This window comes from Pinus tabuliformis, chromosome X (assembly GCF_031772625.1).
Source record: "Pinus tabuliformis cultivar Carrire ecotype Pingquan chromosome X, CPIR1, whole genome shotgun sequence".
Lineage (NCBI taxonomy): Eukaryota > Viridiplantae > Streptophyta > Pinopsida > Pinales > Pinaceae > Pinus > Pinus tabuliformis.
Genome location: NC_142308.1, coordinates 527,070,765 through 527,092,352, shown reverse-complemented (window position 1 = coordinate 527,092,352; position 21,588 = coordinate 527,070,765).

Here is a 21,588-nt window from a genome sequence, read left to right as displayed (position 1 = left end):
GCTCATAAAGTATGAGTTTAACTTGAGTTGGAAATTCGATCACTCAGTTTACTAAGTTAAGTTCAATTAAATGTGTTCCAAACTATTTGAGGAACTAATAGAGGACTAACAGTCATTTGGTGCACTAATGCATCCACTAGTGCTACTCCAGTTAACTGAATATTCCCTCATGAGAAAGTCATGCATGTTAGTTCAAAGAAAGGCCTGGTTGAGACTAGAGTGCAGGGACAGTGTACTATTAGTGGTATTATTTACTGGAGTGTAAATATCATGCATGCATCAGAGATTAATCCTATGTTTGGATTGCGTAGTTTTGGAAGCAAGAATTCCCTTTAAATACAGGTTATTCATCCTAGGAATTACGCAAGAGATCAGGAGCTTGGAGAGCTGCAAAATTGGCTAAGTGTTGGCCAATATCTATCTTGTGAGCTGAGAGAGTTGAGCATACTTGTGCGGAATTGTTCTAGTGAGAACAAGCTTTGTATATTCAATCATATTTCTTATATATGCAATACAAATAGCAGGGTTTTGAGCAGTGGCTTTCCCCAGATACATCTTGTGTTATGTGTGATTGATTTATCTTCTTCTTGTTCATATTGTTTTCATCAATATATTGGCTTCCCCTGGTTGAAAGTAGAAGCATATTCATGTCTTGTGCTTTAGTACATTGCATGAGCTTGTGAATCTACAAGATTTTGTACACCCCACCTGATCTCTACAGACCAGAATGTAGCTCTCATGAGACTCATTACAGAATCAGAGATCTTGGAATCTCTCAATCAAGTGGTGGATTGTAAAGCCCCATGGCCTAACATATTCGCAGTCACCTTCTTCAATCGATGTTAGCACTTCCTAAGAAGAAAAATAAATTATAGTGTATAAGAGTCGAGGAGCAACAGATCCATTCTCTAGGACCTCAATGCTACTTTCCTTGTGCTCATCCCAAAGGAGGAAAATGTAGCTTAACCATTTAAATATAGACACATAGCCCTCTACAACCTTATTTACAAAATCAAACCAAAATTATTGCAAACAGTTTGAAGCCCCTACTCCCTCTCCCTAGAAATCAATTTATATATAAGGAAGGAAAATTCTATATGGCATTATCCTTTCCCATGAGGTTATCCACTCCCTCAAAAATCTCAAGAGGCCAAACATTCTCATGAAACTAAACATGTCCAAAGCCTTTGATAAGCTAAGTTGGGACTACAACAAATGCACTTTAAAATCATTTGGTTTTTGTGCCCACTGGATCCAATGGGTCATGTCACTCATCTCCACTTCATTTTATTCATGATGTTCAATGGCTCTCCCTCATAAACCTTCCTCCCATCGAGAGGAATAAGACAAGGAGATACCTTGTCCCCTTTCCTCTAAGTTCTTTTGGCTAAAGGCCTTGGCCATACCATAAAATGTTTCCAAGATGAGAAGCATAATAAAAGGCCTCACCCTCCATAGTGATACAACTCACACCCACCAGCATTTTGTGGATGAAACCCTCCTCATGAATCACCCCTCAGTCCAAGAATCTAGAGAAATCGAATTCATACTTGACCTCTTCTCCCTCGCTTATAGAACCTCAATCAACCTTGATAAATCTATAATATTCTTCTTCATTACCCCCATCATCGCCGAAATAAACATTCAATTCATTCCTAGATTCACCATTGCTTCCCTTCCTTCTAAATACCTGGGTTCCCCTCATACAGACTCAGCCATCAAACACTCCTCTTGGCGAGATATCCTCGATAAGATAGCCTATAAACTCAACTAATGGACCTTCCGAGCCATCAACATAGCCAACAGACTAATCCTTCTCAAATTTGTTCTCTATTCATGCCCCTTTATCTATTCTTTATTCTAGTTGCCCCCAAATCGATTCTCAAAAGCATTAGGAACGTCCAATGCTCTATATTCTAGGGAGGTGTTTATTTGAAGCATAAATGACCCTTGGTCAAGTGGGACACTCTCTTCCTCCCAAAGGTACATAGCAGGTTGAGCTCATGGGATCTAGAAGTAGTCAACAAAGTGATGGGAGCTAAGATCTAGTGGAAATGTATTAAGTAAAAGCAAGAACCATGGGCCCATCTTTAGCACACCAAATATGTAAGAAATACTCCTCAGCAGGACCTCATTCGTCTCTCCACTCCCCCTTCTTTATTCACTCATTTGGAATTTGTCCAGCCATGGGAGATGGTTGATCCATTCAATTAGCTTTTGGGAGGTCGGGGATGGTCATTTTTCCAACTTCTAGCATGATTCATGGCAATAGAAACCAAGCCTTACCACCACCCTCCCTACCCCCCTTAGCCAAGCTCTAGCTCTCAGCACAAAATGCATATTGATTCATCAGTTTTGGATGAATCTAGAAGAAAACTCACACCACAACTATGGTTCAAACATCCTATGTGAAGATGAAAACATTGAATCCAAATATCCCTCCTCCAACAAGAGCTTCTAAAAAGAACCATTGGATTCAAAGAAGGAAGTGATACATTTCGTTGGGGCTATAAAAATTCAGGAAGGTTCTCTGTCAAGGAAGCCTACAACCTCCTAACAAGTACAAATCTCCAAGATTCTAACCCCTTATGGGCCAAGCTATGGAGCATAAACACCTCGCATAAAATTAAAATTTTCTTGTGGCTACTCACCAAGCGTTGGGTTCTCACTTCAAACAATTTGATTAGAAAGGATTTCAAGGTTCATCTTGTTGCACTCTATGTCATGATCAGCAAGAAACCATGGATCATCTCTTCATATCATGCCCCTTCGCTGATAGCTTTTAGCGCAAACTAGAGCATGGCTTCCTGAAGACTTTCTGGGAAGAAAACAATATCTCTCAAACGCTTAAGCAATGGCCCAATGCTCCCTTCACCAATCCCATCCTCAACTATCTTTGGTCCACAACCCCCATATTTTTAGTTTGGGAAATCGGGAAGGAGCGCAGACAAAGAATCTTTAATAACTCTCCACAACCTCCCGAACGTATTTGGCTCATCTTCCACGAGCATCTAGAGGAATCCAATTCCCTTAACAATTTTTTTGCTAAAGATAATCAAGCTCCTCCCACTGGAAAATGGATTATTGCTGGTGGAACCTCAAGCCTCCCATTCTAACATGTGCATCTCCCCCAATCCAATCGAAATATCCTTCTCCCTCCACCTAGCACCCCCCTGCTCCCCACCACTTCAAGCTATCTTTTATGGGGCTTCAAAGTGAGATCCAGGAGAAGAGGAAATTTGTGGAGCCTTTAGGGACCACACAAGGAAGCTCATCATAATATATAGAGGTTGCATCTGACATGAAAGCAATATTACTGTGGTGTTAGAAGCACTAATTAAGGGAATTAAAATATCCATGGACTATCACCTCTTCCCTCCAATAGCAAAAGGGGACTCTCATGTTACAATTCAAATTGCAAATTGAATCCTCAATGGTTCTCCTACAACCAAACATGCAATCAACTGGTGTCTATATTACCATGTTCAACATATGGCTAGCCTCATCTTCCACAGAGAAGCCATCATCTTCTCCCATGTAAAATGTAAAGAAAACTTCCTTGCGGAATTCATTTCCAATAAAGGGGTCGAAGATCATCAGCGCATGGAAAAATGGACACCCTAATCTCTTGCCATTAAATCCTGGTCTCCCCCAGTGCCGACAGCTTGCTGAGAAAGACCTCTAATCCCTAGATTTGGGTGCCCACATGATCACAACCAGTTTCTAGAGAGGATTGGTGATTCCCTCCACTTGGTGGTTGTCGTCCCCCTCGCACAATAGGTGGAATCAATGGTTAATAAATATGACAGCTCTTGAGGCCTTCCCTTTTACATCCAAACCGTTGTTTCACTCGTCTCCTCGCAGTGTTTAATTGCTTCCTCCATGGACTCTCTACATCACATTCCCCTTGTTTTCCTACTTAAAGCATGTTCTGTCAGGCTTTCCAACTCCTCCTCTGCAACCTCTGCTTCCTCTGAGCCTCATTCTCTATTCACAACTTCCCGTTGCTTTTCCATGAGCCAAGAAAGAGGAAAGGGTCATTGCGTGAGCAGGGGGAGGGGAAGAGGGTGCCCCGACCACATTTGATGATATTATATGTGTTGCTTTATTTAACAATGGAATCCCTCGCCACATTATTCGCTAGGTTCTCAAGTTTGAGGAGGTTGAAACTCGTCATGGAAGGCCCACACTTTGGGCTCTTTGCAATCTCCTAGCTCGTCAGCTTAAGGAGCGAGAGAATGAGAATTCAAGGGCCACTTACTAGATAGTGTAGCTCTTAGCATACCACAATCATGCCTCTTCTTCCCTCAAAACACTTTTTAGAGTCTTGGAAATAGATTTTCCACCCAACATCCCATTCCCTTCCTCCCCTGCTCCCTCGCCTTCTAGTTCTCCTCCCATTCGCTCGACCTCTCCCTCAACTTTCATGGCCCCTTTTCGTCATCCCTCTCCTATCTGAAGATACTTTGACCTAACTCTACCTATGTCCCCTATGCACGCCCTGGTCCCTTCCTCCTCTCCCACCCGCCCTCCCCACCCTCCGTCCTAGTCCCTACAATTGTTACATCTTGGAGGAGATTCTAGGTGACATGGGAAACACTCTGGTTAATGTGGCTCCAGTGTGGCTCTGGTCTAGCTCCCAAAACTTGGCTTGTCCATAGGTTTGTGTTAGCTTCTCAAGTTTCATGGATCATATTAGGTTGGTCTATCTCGACCCTCAGCTCCTCTGTTTTGGCTTTCGCAGGATAGTCCTCCGCCAATCAATTTATAGTCTATAATTTTTTACATTTAGATGACATATCTCAATTTTGTAACTCAAGCTTCCACCTCTAATTTCCTCTCTTAGGGGCAGAGGATACTCTATGACTTAATCTCTAGTTTCCTCACTTAGAGATACACTTTTTAAGCAGGTGAACGGCTCAGTCCCATGCTCTCCAAGCTATATATTATGTAGTTTTCAATGTTAATATAATGTGAATATTTATGATTAAAAAAATTATTTAATTTTTAATATACTTTAAGTTTAAACCTTTATAAATATATAAATGGTTTATTAAATTGTGCTTTTATTCTAATAAATTTTCCATTTAAATTTAAAGATTATATATTAAAAACAATGGTATATAATAGGCTTATCATGTTTAAATTTAAGTTAAAATAAATTATGCTTAAATAAGCTATAACATATATAAATATAAATAATAAAGGTTATTACATAAGAAAAATATAGAGCACATTTAATCATAGTATAAACTAATATTTGTATTTAATTATTAAAAAATAAAAAATATTAAAGTAATGAATAATGTTTATTATATAAGTAGTGTAGTTATATAAATTTTTATAACCATCAATTTATAATAAATATCAAAATATGTACTACATGATATATTACACATTATCAAGATTAAAAATTAGATAAATTATATTATTATTATTTAATTATTTAATTTTATTATACTTTCATTTAAAAATATATGTAATAAGATACTTAATAATGGATATTCATGTTTTTTTATTGATATTCTTAACATATAAAATAGCGTATAAAACACATTTGATGATAAATAGAGGAGATTTAGTAATTTGTGCCAGAAAACAAACATATTGACTACTAAGATAGAGGTGGGGATAAATTTTTGCTCAAACCATCTCAATCGAAAAACATATATTATTATTATTATTATTATTATCTAATTTTAAGGTCACAACATTGCTATATGAGACCCCCTTGTTTGTGGGACAAGACCATATATTATTATTATTATTATTATTATCCAATTTTAAGGTTATTATTGATCTTCTTAACATATAGAATAGTGTATAAAACAAATTTGATGATAAATAGAGGAGATTTAGTAATTTGTGCCCGAAAAACAAACATTTTGACCATTAAGATGGAGGTGGCAATAAATATTACTCAAACCATCTCAATTGAAAAGCATATATTATTTTTATTATTATCCAATTTTAAGGTCATGACATTGGTGTATGAGACTCCCTTGTTTGTGGGACAAGAGCATATATTACTATTATTATTATCCAATTTTAAGGTCATGGCATTGGTGTATGAGACTCCCTTGTTTATGGGACAAGAGCATATATTATTATTATTATTATCCAATTTTAAGGTCACGGCATTGGTGTATGAGACTCCCTTGTTTGTGGGACAAAAGCATATATTATTATTAGCATTATCCAATTTTAAGGTCACGGCATTGGTGTATGAGACTCCCCTGTTTGTGAGACAAGAGCATATATTATTATTATTATCCAATTTTAAGGTCACGGCATTGGTGTATGAGACTCCCTTGTTTGTGGAACAAGAGCATATATTATTATTATTATCCAATTTTAAGGAATTGGTGTATGAGACTCCCATGTTTGTGGGACAAGAGCATATATTATTATTATTATTATCAAATTTTAAAGTCACGGCATTGGTGTATGAGACTCCTTTGTTTGTGGAACTAGAGCATATATTATTATTATTATCCAATTTTAAGGTCAAGGCATTGGTGTATGAGACTCCCTTGTTTGTAGAACAAGAGTATATATTATTATTATTATTATCCAATTTTAAGGTCACAACATTGGTGTATCTTGTTTGTGGAACACGAGCATATATTATTATTATTATTATTATCCAATTTTAAGGAATTGGTGTATGAGACTCCCCTATTTGTGGGACAAGAGCATTTATTATTATTATTATTGTCAAATTTTAAAGTCATGGCATTGGTGTATGAGACTCCCTTGTTTGTGAAACAAGAGCATATATTATTATTATTATTATCCAATTTTAAGGTCATGGCATTGGTGTATGAGACTCCCTTGTTTGTGGAACAAGAATATATATTATTATTATTATTATCCAATTTTAAGGTCATGGCATTGGTGTATGAGACCTCCTTGTTTGTGGGACCCCTCTGGTGTATGAGACTCCCTTGTTTGTGAAACAAGAGCATATATTATTATTATTATTATCCAATTTTAAGGTCATGGCATTGGTGTATGAGACTCCCTTGTTTGTGGAACAAGAATATATATTATTATTATCATTATCCAATTTTAAGGTCATGGCATTGGTGTATGAGACCTCCTTGTTTGTGGGACCCCTCGAGACAGTTATTTGATTACTAAGTCTATGAAGGCATACATACTCTAACCCCCTTGTTTTGAACCTGTGACCTCTTAGAATGAAACACATACTCTTAACTATTAAGCACACTTAAATTATATAAACCAATTCTTCCCCAAATAACTTTCTTTCATCAACACATATAATCACGCAATACTTGTATATTCCTTCCCTTCATCCTCCATTCTACTATTCTTTTCCCTCCCTTCCACTTTTCTTTTCGACTATTTCTTCATTTTTCTAATACCCAATGCCGTTCATCCTCATTCCACTATTCTTTTCGACCGTTTCTCCATTTTTCTAATACCCAAGGTGGCTCCTTGCATGAACCTAATCCGCTGGTTGTGATCGTCCTTCATCTTATCTCCCAACCAATTCACGTGTAGGTCGACATAAATCTTAAAATCCAAATTCAGTTGTAGGTCCATACAAATTCTTGTTTGAACTTAATCTGCAGGTTGTGGTGTAGGTCCTAATGGTCTGAAAAATATACCGCACACGGAGACCGAAAGGACGCAATACTACAATGATTTCCTTGATATGGAGATAAAGGTGACCATGAGGGGTATCTGATATTGCAATACCTTCTTAGGAAATAGCGAAGTAAATTAAAGAATGTTTTACAACTTCTGTACATTAATGGTTTACCTATAAAATATAATTCATCATTAGCCTATAGAAATTTATCCATATAGACAACAGATAATTCAATATTTATGGACATAAATCTAATCCAAAACCATGAAGTACTAAGTAAAGGCTCGTTTTAGGTGAAGTACTAAGTAAAGGCTCGTTTTAGGTCAAGGATATTTAGGGAAGAGAATATTTGACATGATTATAAAAATTACATTTGAAAATTATTTCTGAAAATGTTTATGTTAATCTGAATTTTGTTTGGTATGTATTTTTTTTATCAAAACAACTTTCATCTCATTTATGGCTTGCAATTAACTTTATAAAAAAATAATATTTTATTTTAAATTCTATTATATAGAAATAAAAGTATGTGATTATTATTTAATATTTTTAAATAGATGAACACTATTATTATTTTTTACCCAATATCTTTAAATGCTATTAAATCTGACATGCTAATAAAATTTAGAAGTACAAATAGATGTATTAGTGTTTTACCATCTATTTTATTTTATTTTTGGAAATTCAGTTCTGCACACTATGGCTATCCATCTAATTTAGAAGTACAAATATGTGTATTAGTACATATATTTATGGACATAATTCAATATTTACAGATAATTCAATATTTATGGAAATAAACCTAATCCAAAACCATGAAGTACTAAGTAAAGGCTCATTTTAGGTCAAGGATATTTAGGGAAGAGAATATTTGACATGATCATAAGAACTACATTTGAAAATTATTTCCAAAAATGTTTATGTTAATTTGAATTTTGTTTGGTATGTATCCTTTTTATCAAAACAACTTTACCTCGAACTTATGGCTTGCAATTAACCTTATAAAAAAATAATATTTTATTTTGAATTCTATTGTATGGAAATAAAAGTATGTGATTATTACCTAATATTTTTAAATGCTATTAAGTTTGACATGCTAATAAAATTTAGAAGTACAAATAGATGTATTAGTGTTTTACCATCTATTTTATTTTATTTTTAGAAATTCAGTTCTACACACTATGGCTATCCATCTACTTTAGAAGTACAGATATATGTATTAGTACATATATTTACGGACATAAGTCTAATTCAAAACCATGAAGTACTAAGTAAAGGCTCACTTTAGGTCAAGGATATTTAGGGAAGAGAATATTTGACATGATCATAAGAACTACATTTGAAAATTATTTCCGAAAATGTTTATGCTAATTTGAATTTTGTTTGATATGTATCTTTTTTATCAAAACAATTTTAACTCAAACTTATGGCTTGCAATTACCCTTATAAAAAAATAATATTTTATTTTGAATTCTATTGTACGGAGATAAAAGTATGTGATTATTACTTAATATTTTTAAATGGATGAACACTATTATTATTTTTTTACCTAATATCTTAAATGATATTAAGTCCGACATGCTAATAAAATTTAGAAGTACAAATAGATGTATTAGTGTATTACTATCTATTTTATTTTATTAAATCTGACATGCTAATAAAATTTAGAAGTACAAATAGATGTATTAGTGTATTACTATCTATTTTATTTTATTTTTGGAAATTCAATTCTGCACACTATGGCTATTTATCTAATTTAGAAGTACGAATATATGTATAAGTGTTTTACCATCTATTTTATTTTACTTTTGGAAATTCAGTTCTGCACACTATGGCTATCCATCTGGATGTGCTACTTTAGGTTGTGCTGCTTTTGAAAGGTATGGAAATTTGAATTTTGTTTGTTATGTATTTTTTTTTATCAAAACAACTTTTAACTAGAATTTATGGCTTGTAATTAACCCTATAAAAAAAATTGAATTCCATTTTATGGAGATAAAAATATGTAATTATTACCTAATATTTTTTAATGAACATTGTTATTATTTTTTACTTAATATATTTAAATTCTATTAAGTCTGATATACCAATAAAATTTAAAAATACAAATAAATGTACATTAATGTTTTACCATCTATTTTATTTTATTTTTGGAAATTCGATACAAATTTCTTATTATTTTAAATATTTAAATAAATTTAACTTCCTAAAACATCCCTAAAATAATAAAATTCTATAAATTACATAATACTAACTTCTTTTTTCAAATTTTAGCCAAAATACAAAACAAATCAGCAAAATGACAAACAGTTAAACTAAGCTAAATTATACTCACTTTAAAAATGATTAGTCTTCATGTTTCTTCGATTAATCCCTGAAGCCCTACCGGCATATTCTATGGTGTCGTAATTCTGTCGCTAGATATCTGGCCTTTCTTTGGGTGTATTACGCACGCATGGCAAAGATCAGATCTGGTCTCATGCATGCATAGCCACTGTGAGAGAGAAAATACAAAGATCAACGGAGAACCCAAAACATGTTCATGGAATAAAAAGATAGATGAATTTCAGTTATTCTAGAATGTTTCTATCGTTAAATCTCGTTTAATTATATAGTCGTTACAATACTTCAACAGTTATAATGTAAAAAAATTAAAATAATGTCTGATTGATATTTTTATTAGATTTTTTTCAACGGTCTAAATATCTGAGATTCAATGTTTCATTAGAAATCGTCTCATCTTCCAAACGTTCAAATTCAAATTCAAATTGTGCTTTTATGGGAAGATAGGATGATGTTTTATGGTCATACCAGATGGTTAACAGTGCTACCCATTAGTAGATGGAATATTACATCAATTTCTCTTCCCCTTCTGTTGGAGAGACAAAGGAGGATAGGCACAAAATAATACAAATAATTTACACAATAACACGAGTTACTACTCTTCAATTGATCACATAAACTTGATGATTATAATGAACCTAGTGAGGGGTATTTAAACATTTTCCAACTAGCGACTGGCCTAAAATAACTTGACATGCAACCACACACTAAATTTGACTATGACTTAACTCGACTTGACTCAACCTGACTCAGTTAACTGACTCTCTAATTTTACCCAATTTCTTCATGCAGGAGTAATTATCTATTTTAACATTCCCCCTTAATTACTACCACTAAACTAGGACATGACTCATGACAACTCAAACATGTCTGTTGGTCTATGTCTTAGCTAGGCTTACAACACCCAAATTTCTTTTGTGAAACTCAAACACATCTTTTTCTAATTACTTAGTAAATATATCAGCCAATTCATCACTCAATTTACAAGGCTTCAAGTGGAATTCTCTATTGCACACAAGTTCTCTAATAAAATGATATCTAGTATCAATATGTCTTCTCTTTTGATGAAACGCATTATTCTTGGATAGTGGAATGGCTTAGGTGTTGTCACAATATATTGTTGTTTCTGCTTGAGTCCATCCAATACTCTTCTTAACCATATTGTTTGACATGTTGTTGATGTTATTGCTACATATTATGCTTCTATTGACAAAAGTGTTACAATAGGTTTCTTCTTGGATGTTCATGCTATCACACCTGAACCAAGGTGGAACACATATTTATTAACTACTAGGAGAATTTCAATCTGTTGATCTGTTTGAAGATCCATGTTACTAAGAAAATTTTGGATTCCATACTTGCATGACTATGTTTGGTGTCTTCTCTTGTGATTATTGTTGCTCATTTTCTGCTACATCATCCTCTTCCATCAATGGTACTTGTGCATCAATTGTTTTGTCTATACTCCCATTCCATAACTATTTTTCTTTGAACACAACATATCTATTGATTATGGTCTTCTTGGTGACAGGGTTATACAATTTGTAAGCTTTTGATTGCTGACTATAACTAGTAAATATGCATTTTTCACTTTTATCATCCAACTTGCCTCTTCGTTATTTAGGCACATTTGCATAAGCTACACATCCAAACACTATGAGATGAGATACACTGCAAGACATACCTGACCATGCTTCTTCTAGTACCCTATTCATCACACTCTTTGTAGGGGATATGTTTATCACATAAATAGCACATGCAATTGCTTCTGCCTAATACCCGTTTGAAAATTTTCTTCCTTTCAACATGCTCCTTGCCATGTTCATAATTGTCATATTCTTTCTCTCTACTACATTACTTTGTTGCGGTGTGTATCTGGTTGTAAATTGTCTTCTAATTCCATGTTGTTTGCAGTAATCATAAAATTATTTTGAATCATATTCTCCACCACCATCTGACCTTAATAACATGATCTCAAGATCACTTTGGTTATCTACTAGGCTTTGAATTCTTTTAACTTTGCAAAAGTTTTAGACTTGCTTCAAGAAGTTAACCCATGTCTTTTTACTATAATCATCAATGAAATTGAGGAAGTAACAACTTCCACCAATCGATTGTGTTATCATAGTTCCACACAAGTCTGTATGCACTAGCTCAAGAGGTTTCTTTGCTCTGTATGCAACTCCCTTTTGAAAACTTTCACGGTGTTGCTTTCCCAAGATGAAACACTCACAAGTACTAGCATGTTCTTTGATGGGAGGTAATCCTTTGACCATCTATTTCTACTGCAACAATCTTAAACCAGAGAAATGCAATTATCCAAGCCGAAAGTGCCATAACCAGTAATCATTAGAACATGCAATTGTAAAAGAATTGATCTGATTATTGTAACTCATAATTAGAGGAAAGAGTATGTTCCTCGTCATTTGCACCTTTTCTATCAGTTGCTTGCTTGGGGGCTTGTCATATATAACACACTCTTTTCCTTGAAAAATAATTGTGTATCCTTTTTGCGTCAATTGACCAACACTTATCAAATTATGTTTGAGACCAAGGACATAATATATCTTTGAAATTGTCTTTGGATCCCCTTGCTTGGTCATAATGTTGACCACTCATTTTCCATCTACATCCATAGTCGTGTCAATCCCCAACTTTACCTCTATCTTCACAGATTGATCCAAATCTGCAACCAAATTCTTGTTGCATGTCATGTGGTTACTACAACCATTGTCTAATAGCCACACATTGTCAGAAGGTTCATGCATAGTATAGAAATCTAGGAACATAGAGTTAGTGTTCTTTGTAGTGACATTAGCGCTCTTCTTTCCTTGATCAATTATCTTCTTCCTGCAATCACGGACATAGTGACCAAATTTATTGCAATAATAACATCTCACCTTTGATTTGTCAACTCTTTGATTATTGTTGAACCTTATGTTGTTGCTTCCACTTTCATGTTCATGCTCTTCTCAGCGATCTCTTTAACCACCATGTCTTCCACCTCGACTTCTCCCTCTCGATCTACCTATGCCTCGACCTCTGTCTCTTGAAATAGAAATCCGACTCTTGAAAGTGGTTTCTAAAATGGAATCCTTATTTCTATCTATCATTGCCTCATGGGATAGAAGTGATCTCATCAACTCATCAACTGTCAATGATTCATACCCTTGGCTTCTTCTATGGCTACTACTATAACATGAAATTTGGTAGACAAAGATCTGAACACCTTTTCAACCATTGTTTGATCTTTAATATCATCACCATAAATTTCTAACTAATTTACAACATTCATGACTTGATTCATGAATGAATCGATGTCATTTGTCTCCTTTATCTAGAGACTTTCAAAATCTCTCCTAGTATTCTGCAACCTAACAATATTGACTTTGGCCATACCTTTATAGCTTGTCACCAAGGTCTCCCATGCTGTCTTTGTTGAAGACGTGACCATAATTTTCTGAAACACTACTCGGTCCACTCTCTCCTAGATAAGCTGCAATGCTTATGCATTCTTCTTTTTGTCTTTATTCCATTGTTTCTTCTCTGCATTAGTGAGGATGGTTCGTTCTTCTGCTTCATTCTTAAGTTCTAAAACCTCATTCATGGCATAGTTCCAAACGTCATGAGCCTTCAACATGATCTCTATATTAATAGCCCACATATCATAATCATTTCAAGTGAATTGAAAATTGTGACTCAAAACTAGATAAAACTATCTTTTATCAAAAAACACTTCAAATACCAATAAAACCTTCTTAAGCTTTGCCAAGCCTTCTTCATTTGCTTTTATTGAAAACTTATAAACCTATTTTCTATAAACTTCAAGTTTTTTCTTATAAAACAAAAACAAAAAACAACCAAACTTTTTTTTAAAACGCACTCTAAAACATTTAAAAAAGGAACTCTCGTGAAACTTTTCAAAATCCTTTTCGTTTTCACGTATTACCCATCTGACTTTTAAAACAACGAGCTTTTGAAATACGGTCATGAGCTTAACCTTTCGCTCAGAAAGTTCTGAATTTTTTTAATACGCACGGCTTGCAGACCCTTGATACAGTTAGACGGTTCGATAATTTTGCAAAGCAATTTTTTTAACTTTTGCTCGCAAAGTTCTGAATTTCTTTTAATGCTCACGGCTTGCGCACCCTTGATACAGTAAAACGGTGCGATAATTTTGCAAAGTAATTTTTTAAAAAAGAATTGTTGGCGATTTTTTACTTGGTTTTATTTTTTACTAGTTTTGTTTTGATACTAATTTGTTGGAAATGCACAAAATAACACAAATAATTCACACAATAACACTTATGTTGCATGAGTTTCTTGAAATTTTGGGAATTTAGATTAGGAGTGTTGGGGATGGCTAGAGGTTTCCCCAAAATTTACGGCTAAAGAAACAGTCATATTATATAATAAAAAAATTTAAATATATATATATATATAATTTATATAATAATTAAAATTAATATTGAATTGGTGGGTTGGTGTATTGGGTCCCCAGAAAATTAGGAAAAATTCATGAGCTAGAGAGAGGTGCGAGGAGCTAAGGTTTAGAACAGGGAGCAACAGGAGGAGCGAGCGGATAACAATGGAGGGGCCAGGAGGAGGGAGTTCCACTCTCTCCTATAGCAACGTCGTTTCAAATAGAAGCAGGGAAACGAGTTTGAACGGAGTTAGGAAACCCTTGGAGGTCGGAAAAAAGAAGACAAATTCAAAAGACCCAGAAAGCAACAAAGCGAATAAACAGGAAGAAACTCACGAAGCGGGCAGAAGCGAGGAGAGACCAGAGGACAACAGTCAGAAAAATGTGTACAAATCTGCAACAGGACCCTGCAAGCCCAAGTCAACCATCAAATCCCGGGTGGTTTTGAATGATCCTGCACTGCAGGAGCACAGAGATCACATGACGACTTATGCTATTATATGCAAGTTTATGGGTATATGGCCCACAGAGAATAATCTGTACACATAGATATGAAACAACTGGAAACCAAAGGAAGATATAACTCCGCATCTAGGGTCCAAGGGTTTCTTCACAATGGTTTTCACTAACCTAGAAGACAAAGACAAAGTGTTTGAAGAAGGACCCTCTTTCTATGTTGTTGTAGGACTATATATGCGACCCTAGGTAATGAACTTTGTCCCGGAGCGAGAAACGTTCACATCAGTCCCGGTATGGATAAAACTTTACTCCTTACCTCTAAATTATTGGTTGCCTGAATCCTTAAAAGCTATAGGAAATAAATTAGAACGTTTCTTAAAAATATCAAAGGCAACTCTGCGAAGAAAATATACCTCCTTCGCATGAATATGTGTGGAAATGGATCTATCGGGAGCACTCTTGGATGAAGTTGTCATAGAAGTTTATGATGAGGAATGGGTACAGGCGGTGGACTATGAACATGTACCTTTTAGATGTCGGAAATGTCATGAACATGGGCACCTATTTAGAGACTGCCCACAAAACAAAAGGGAGGATAATCCGAGAACCAACACAGGCAAAGATCCTGATGGATTCACCAAGATGGGAGGCAGAGGGAAAGGAGGAGGAAGAAAGTACCAGAAAAAACAGAGTGAAAACAAGCTATCAAGTCGCAACAGTTTTGAAATTTTAGAAGAAGAAGGGGGGAACATTGGAAAGGTCGTTACACTAGACAACCATCCTATAGAGAAGGAAAAGGAGGACAACATGGAAATAATATAGGAAAACAACGAACAACAGGAAACCATACCAAACAACATGGAACTAAGCAGGGACCAAGAGATGACCCCAAGTGAAGTTGGGACAGAGGACCAAGAACTACATGAGATTCTTGAGAGGGAGAATCTTGATCTAGAAAAATTCTTAAACCAGGGAACCAACAAAGGGATAGACTCCCTACCACAAGAGGAGTTTGACAGAGTACAACAGCTCTTCCTCTGGAGATCTCAGACAAAAGCCTCAGGAATCAAAAGAAGCCATGAAATCCAAGACCATAGAGGGGTCAAATCAATGGAGGAAATATCAAAAAACTCGGCCAAAAAACCAGGCAAGGAAAGAGGAAGAAAAAGACCAAATGAGTTGCTTACAAAGTGTGGAAAGCTCATGATCAACTCAGGTAAGATGAAAGATCTCACCAGTTACTCATTCAAAAATCCATCATTATGAAGCTCACAACATGGAATATCAGGGGTCTAGGAAGTAAAAGGAAACAGAGGAATCTCAGCAATAGAATAAAAGAAGAAAACCCAGATATGGTGTTCATACAGGAAACAAAATGTTCCATAGATAAAGTCCGGGAGATACATAACAAATGGCTCAGTAAATATGAGCACCTAGAAGTCAAAGCCAATAACACAGCGGGTGGGATTCTTACTCTTTGGAATCCTTAGAAATTTGGCATTTTGGATGCGGAAGCATCCAGGAACTATCTTTCAATGGTTATCCAACCTTTGGGTGACAAGGAAATCTATATGGTCACAAATGTCTATGGGCCTCAAAATCCTGAAGACAAACTCAAGCTTCTCACCTCACTAGAGGATCTAAGGGAGAGACATCCAGTAATGCCTTGGATTCTAGGTGGAGATTTCAACATGATCAAATCTCTCACGGGAAAAAAAAGGAGGAGCTGGAGCAATAGGAAAAGACTTTACTGCCTTCCAAAACTTCCTAAACAACTTGAGGCTAGTAGACTTAGAAACAGCAAATGGAACCTTCACTTGGAACAATAAGAGGGGAGGAGCTTCCCAAGTTGCCTCAAAACTAGATAGATTCATCATCTCGGAGAACCTCTTCCTCTCTGGACCTAACTTGAATGCTTTTATCCTCCCTTTTGGAGGATCGGACCACTGGCTGATTCAGCTAGAAGCTTCTTTTATTGGCACTCCAAGGAACAGACCTTTCAAGTTTAAAATGTTTGGCTCACTCACCTTGACTTCATCTCCAATATTAATAAGTGGTGGAAGGAAGAGTTACCCATTCAAGGCACAAAAACGTTCATTCTGCAACAGAGACTAAAACATATTAAGGTCAAACTCAAAGATTGGAACAAAAGTGAGTTTGGCAATATTTTTAAAGCCAAAAGAGAAGTGGAGCAAAAGCTTCAGAAAATTAACCAAATTCTTATCATTTGTGGAAAAACAGGAATGGGACATCAGATTTCAATGTTCTATGGTTGATTTGTGGAAAAACAGGAATGGGACATCAGATGTCAGCAGGAAGAAATCTTCTGGAAGCAGAAATCAAGAGTGCAATGGCTTAAAGAAGGAGAAAGAAATACAAGGTTTTTCCACAAATCAACCATAGAACATTGAGCTCATAATCGAATCGCAAAGCTCATAGATCCTCAAGGGAAAGAGCTAAGCACACACAAAGATATGGAATCCATTCTGATACAACATTTTCAAAATATAGCAAAGGAGCTTATCTTAGACAGATAGCTAGCTATTAAAAGATTTATGAAGCATATTCCTAAACTGGTGACCAGGGAAGATAGTTATAATCTCAACAAACCAGTGACAAAAGAGGAGGTATAAGAAGTAATAAATGAGATGCACAGTGGGAAAGCTCCTGGACCGGATGGTTTCAACGTTGACTTCTTCAAGGTAGGCTGGGAAATAGTCAAACAGGATATACTGGAGGTGGTGGAGGATTCAGGGATTTCAAAAACAGTCCTAAAAGCGCTAAATATCTCCTTCATAACCCTAATTCCTAAACAGGATAAAGCAATGACTCCAGATCGATTTAGACCCATAGCCCTCTGTGATGTAATATACAAAATCATCTCCAAAGTTATTGCAAACAGACTCAAGCCCCTTCTTCCTACTCTCGTGTTGGAGGAGAAAATTGGATATGTGGAAGGAAGACAAATTCTCAATAACATCATTCAAGCTCATGAAATAGTGCACTCTCTCAAGATTAATAAGCAAGCAGGGATGATCATACAATTGAACCTCGCGAAAGCTTATGACAAACTAAGCTGGTTATACATCAAAGAAGTTCTAATAGCATATGGCTTTGACCAGAATTGGATAAGATGGGTTATGGCTTTGGTAACATCTGCTAGCTTTTCTATCCTTCTCAATGGTTCTCCTTCCAGATCCTTTTGGCCCTCGAGAGGTCTTAGGCAAGGAGATCCGCTTTCTCCCTTTCTCTTTATCCTTATGATGGAAGTATTAGGCAAAGTGATCATGTCTGCCAAAAGGGAAGGCTCAATCCAGGGTCTCAAGCTCACCCAAGAAGGAGACTCTCTGACTCATCAACAATTTGTAGATGACACCATGTTACAGGGCATACCAATGGTCAAAGAAGCCAAAGCTTACAAACAAATTTTGCAAGATTTTTCTTTGGAAACTGGCACAGAGGTAAGTCTCTCAAAATCTAAAGTATTTTTTTCATTACAAATATTGTTATTCAGAGAAAGCTCTCCAGAATTCTCGGCTTTCAAAAAGACCATCTTCCCTCCAAATATCTGGGAATGCCTTTCACTGACAAACCTCTGAGCAAGTAAGTTTGGGAGCCATTGACTAATAAACTGAAGGACAAAATCAACAAATGGACAAGTAGATCTTTAAATCTAGCTGGCAGACTAGTTCTCACTAAGGAGGACCTGCAATCTATTCCAATATATATTTTTTGGCTCTTCCTGTCCCTAAAGGAGTAGCCCAACAAATCAGGAACATGCAAAGAGATTTTCTTTGGGGAAAAGGGGATGAAAAAAGGAAATGGGCTCTAGTAGCTTGGAACAAATTGTGCAAACCCAAACCTCATGGGGGTCTAGGTCTCCATAACCCGGAAACTCTCAAAAAAGTTTTGGGGCCCAAACTTTGGTGGAGATGGCTAAAGGAATCAAGCAACCCATGGGCCAAGCTCTGGAAACAAAAATATGTAAAGGACTGGCAAGAATGGGACCTGATCAGAATGACCGGACATATGCGAGGCTCCCATATTTGGAACAATGCTTGGGAAAATAGAGCTTTAGTTCAAAAACATAGCTTCTGGGAGATTGGAAATGGAAACATTGCCTGGTTTTGGGAGGATAATTGGCAGCAGGAACCCAACTTAAGTAGAGAAAGACTGGATATTCTCAAAGAGGAAACTGTCAACAAAGGACTAAAAAAGGTTGGTGACTTTTGGAATAAGACTAGGAACAATGAAAAATGGAGAACGTGGAAAGTACCAGTTTACAGTGAAGAGACTCCTCTAAAGACCCAGGTTGAAGCTCTTGCAACAATCCTAGAAAAGAGAAAAAATTTGATATCTACTTTCATAGATCAACTTAGATGGGGAAGAAGCAGTGAGGGCAACTTCAACCTCAAAGAAGCCAAAGAAATTGCCACTAGTTACAATTTTTCAAACCCGGATAAAATTTGGAAGGACCTATGGAAGCACCCTCACTAGATGAAAATCAAGTTGTTTATGTGGATGGTTCATCACAAAAAGATTCTGACTTGGGATAATCTTAGAAAGAAAGGTTTTGCGGGACCATCCAGATGCCAGTTATGTGGTATCCAGGAAGAAACGAGGGATCACCTTCTCAGTCTTTGTACCTTCACCTCAACCTTATGGAACTGGGTTGCCTCTATCTTCAGCCAAACTGACAAGGATGAAAACGATATTTCCAAAACCTTAAAGAATTGGAGGAAAAAACTTACTGAGAACAAGACAATCAACACATCTTGGACATTGATACCAAGCTTTTTAATCTGGAATGTCTAGAAAGAATGCAACAACAGAATTTTCAATGATAAATCCAACCCACCCCAGAACATAATAGCTCAGCTCCTAAGGCAGCTCAAAGAAACTATAAATACCATACAAAAGCAATCTCCTCAGAATCCTCCATCACAACAGGAGGCCCGCATTCTTCTGCTTTTGGGCCTACAGAAGCAGGTCCCCCAAGGCACAACCCGGATAGCAACACACTCTACAATGAGACAGGATTACTGGCAACCACCCCCCCTGGCTACATGAAATTCAATACAGATGGAGCCTCGAAAGGAAACCCAGGGGTTGCAGGTTATGGAGGAGCTATAAGAGATAACAAGGGGAATATAATAGTCATTTAGGGAATGCCACCAACAACATGGTGGAATTAATGGCCATAGAACAGTGCTTAGAGATTCTGAGAGATCTCAATATGACGAACTCTGTAATAGAAGCTGACTCGGAATTAACAATTAATTCAATAAAAAGAATAGCAAATGGCTCTGCACCAGAAAAAGTCTTGAACCACTGGCGACTTTTGTAGGTCTGTCATCGTATTCAATCACATCTAAGAATCCTGAGAACTCTAAGTTTTGTACATGTGCGCAGAAATGCCAACAGATTAGCAGACTGGCTAGCAAATGAAGGGATGCTCTGTAAAAATGATCACAGTGTTTACAGGTGGGAGCTAACACCCGCAGGGAATCTGCAAGAGAAATGCCACAGTCTGGCGTGTGCAGACAATGAGCATTATCATAGTATGAAGGAGACGTAGCAATTGGGCAATTAAGTGAATGGCGGACAAGGCTTCATCAAGCAGAAGACCTCAGCATCAGCGCGATGGAAGCTTTCTAATGGACGGTAGGTTACAGAGAAAGAGTGGTTTCCTTTCTCAAAGAAATCAAGGGTCAAGCGGTTTAGTGGTTTATCAGGCGCTCCCAAGACCCCAAGCAGTTTTTCATGGTTTGCCTCCGATGCCATTCAGCAATCAACACGTGGCGGCGGCCAGAGAGAGAAAACCTCCTATATTAGGCAGGTTTTCCTTGCGCATCTTCTCCACTTGATATTCTCCTCAACCGTCGGATTCAGCGGGTGAAGATCTACGGCCACAGTTCATCGAGCTAGTTGGATGCGTTATCCTCCGTGCTTATCGTGATCATCGTGGTGGCTCTTGGGTTTCGGATGTCAAAGTAGCACGGGATTTATCTCCCTGGACGGACCTGATAGAACCCTTGAATTGGGTTTATTTTCCTTTCATGTCTGTGGGTTTTGTCTTTTTGTAGGCATTTTGAGTTGTCGTTTTCACAGTGTTTAGCGGGACTGAGGCCTGATTTTTGAGACTTGGCGGTCACCAGCTGCTCCCATTGACTTTTGGGTCGGGACTTGTAAAATAGTTTTGTAACTTCTAGCCATTGAATGAAAAGGAAACACTCTTGCTTTAGCAAAAAAATAAAATTAATATTGAATCAAAATATTCAAATATTAAAATCAATTTAAATATATAATCTATCTTATATATAAATATATTCTCTTAGTGTTTCTCTCCCTTAGTCTCTTCCTTTTATATATATAAAATATTAAAATGTCAAGTTCATTATTAGTTCTTTGACACATGACCAGTGTTTGAAACAAGCTAGCTTAAAAATACAAAGGAATCGGTTTACGTATGTTTCTCTTGTTATTCCTAAGAGAAAAAGTAAATCAACTCTAATGTTTAAGCATTGATTGTCACATACAATATGCACACACAATCTTCTGCGATATATCATTAGCATGACATCTCAGCTATCGCCCTTACATCGAGGTGTCACACGCTTCCTTAACACATCAAGATATTGCTCCAGTTTCTCAATTAAGGATATGGGTGTTAAGGATGTCTTTGGCCTTTCTTCCTACTAAGGTTTCAACATAGGCTCATGTTTTGTGGGCAGTTCAACATATT